Raw genomic sequence first — 2,497 nt, 5'->3', positions numbered from 1 at the left:
CCCAGAAGGTGCCCTGCCATTGATGGGAACCCTGAGCTCCATGGTGCTGGTGGTGCTGGAGGCACCTCACACTCTGTCCATGGATCCATGGGGGTACCTGGGCACTGGGACAAAGGGGTGCCCTGTGGGAGTGAAGATGTTGAGAACCAGGAGAGTCCAGAGCACTGGGATTTATGAAGAAGTTAAGTTTTAAAGTCCTTTCTTTACCCTCTGTAACCAGGGAGAGGCTGAGACGTGGGAAGAGATAGGAAAAGTCTTCCCATGGCATTGCCAGCACCCACAGGGTGGTGAAACCACCACCCCAGGAGCAGAGGGTCAGTCTCCAGCTCTCAGCACTACCAGAGAGGTGGGCAGAGGTGGGTATTGCTGAAACCCTTAAGCATAATCCCAGAGAACTCTGCAGAAACCGCTTTTGCTTCCCTGATGGCTCCCTGTGGGTCCCAGCAGCACCCACTACCCCTGCAAGCTGCCCCCAGGGAGGGTGTCCTCTCCAGTGGTCTTCCTCTCCTTTATTCTAGTTTTGAGTCATTTTCCCTCCTTTCTCCTGGCCGTTTCATGTGAAAAGCATTGGCAAATTTCTCCCAGGCTGTTCATCTCACACCTCCCATGTTCCTCCCTACCACCCTCCCTCTGCAGCCAAACTCTTTTGACCCAAACATTGTGGGTTAATGCAGACACCTCCCCAGCCCGGGGGGCAAAGGGGGACCCAAACCCCTCTGGGAACAAGTTGGGGAGAGCTACAGGCTCTCTGTGGCTGCTGATGCTGCCACTGCATTTTGCCAGCCCTGAAGTTCAGCTGTGGGTAGATTGGAGGAGGGGGTGGCTGGAGATGGACCATCCCTCATCCAGCTCTGGTCCCTGTGGATGCTGGAAGTGCCATTCCCTGCTCTGCAGCAAGATCTCCGGGGCTGAATTGGTGGTGGGAAAAGTTAATTTGAGTTGATTTGCATTCTTTTCTTATCAGCGTTCCTCATTCACCAAGCTCCCATTGACAACACAGGTCTTACAACCCAGCCCCTGCCCCAGCAGGGTCGTGCCTCTCAGAAGGGATGTCAGCAGCAGGCAGAGTGACTGCAGCAAGTTCCCAGAGACTGGGGGTGCAGAGAGAGAGAGGACATTGCACGGGTGAGATTTATGGGTGATTTTTAGCGATGCTGGGAGTGTGCAGCACAGGCACTGGGGCAACAGGGAGTCCCTTCTCCCACTGCTGCAGCAAGCTCTGTTTAGCTCAGAGGGATGAGGAGGGCAGCAAGGAAGACAGGAGATGAAAGGCTCAGCCACCCACATTTTGCAGGGACCTTGATGTATTTCCAGGCTCCTGGCTCAGACCACACAGGGAAAAACAGGAGCAGAGCAGAAAAACAATGACAAGGACAGGAGAAAATCCTTCCCTCAGTACTCATCACAGTAGAGGAGTCCTGAGCACCCTCCCAGCCTTCCCATGGTGGGAATGCTGCTGTGCTGGTGCTGAGCCCTTGGGAACCACAGACTTCAGCCCACATCCCCCTCCCAGGCATCACCGGTGACCTGGGGCCAGAGCTGAACCTCTCCCATGAGCCATCCCATGTCCAGTGGCTCCTCTGCCCGGTGCACCCGTGCCCCCACCTTGCCACGTCCTGTGCCTTCTCCTGGAGAGGGCAGAGGGAAGCGCCTCAGGTCTCATGGAGCACCAATGTCAGTAGTGCCTGAGGATGTTGCAACCCCAAGTTAGTGTAGAGGACACCCCAGGCTGTGGTCCCTTGGCACAGCAGTACCTTGCATTCAGATTTGTGCTGCTGTTTGCCCAGCTCAGACTCCCATTTGCATCTTATTTCTGCTGCTTTTCTGGAACTGACGCTTTGGCCTGATCCTTGCTAAGGTGCCCAGGAAACTGGTGACTGGGATGCTCATAAATTAAAGGGCATGTGAATGGTTACTTCATTAAAAATAACATCCAGTGGATTTTTCCACTCTGTGCTCTCCAGACCTTTCCCGGGGAGCCCACACTGAAAGTGGACGTTGTCGCCCACCTCAGTCCCCTGTGGGGTTACAAAAGCAGTCTGTGCTCTGTAGGACTGAAATAAGGGCCTGGAAAGGGCACAGTGTGCAGCATGACAGAGTCCTGGAGATCAGCCCACAGCCTGCTTCCAGACCTGGCCCTGAAAGAATCCCACTGGCCAAGGCCATGTGCCCAGGTGCCAGGAAGACCAAGGGGGACAGGACACCCCAAGCAGTAACAGGTGTGAGCATGCCAAGGAAAACAAGCTCTCCACTTGCCAGCTGGGACTGCAGCCTCCACTCTGTGGCATTACCACCAGTACCAACCACCTCAAAAATCCAGCCTGACCAGCAGTGGGATAAAATTAATCCGACAATGCCCTCTGATGGTGGAAACAACCCTGGTGTGGACAGGTGCTGCACCAGTGGTGAGCCCCTTGGAACAGCAACACTCCCTGGACTTCAGCTTGGGCTGAAAGTGCCTGGGGACAGACAGGGACAAAGCAGAGGGGCTGCAGGG

Source organism: Pseudopodoces humilis, chromosome 26, assembly GCF_049639895.1.
Source record: "Pseudopodoces humilis isolate 2021_Gansu_Grassland_sample_001 chromosome 26, ASM4963989v1, whole genome shotgun sequence".
NCBI classification, from domain to species: Eukaryota; Metazoa; Chordata; class Aves; order Passeriformes; family Paridae; genus Pseudopodoces; species Pseudopodoces humilis.
This window is presented reverse-complemented; position numbering follows the sequence as displayed.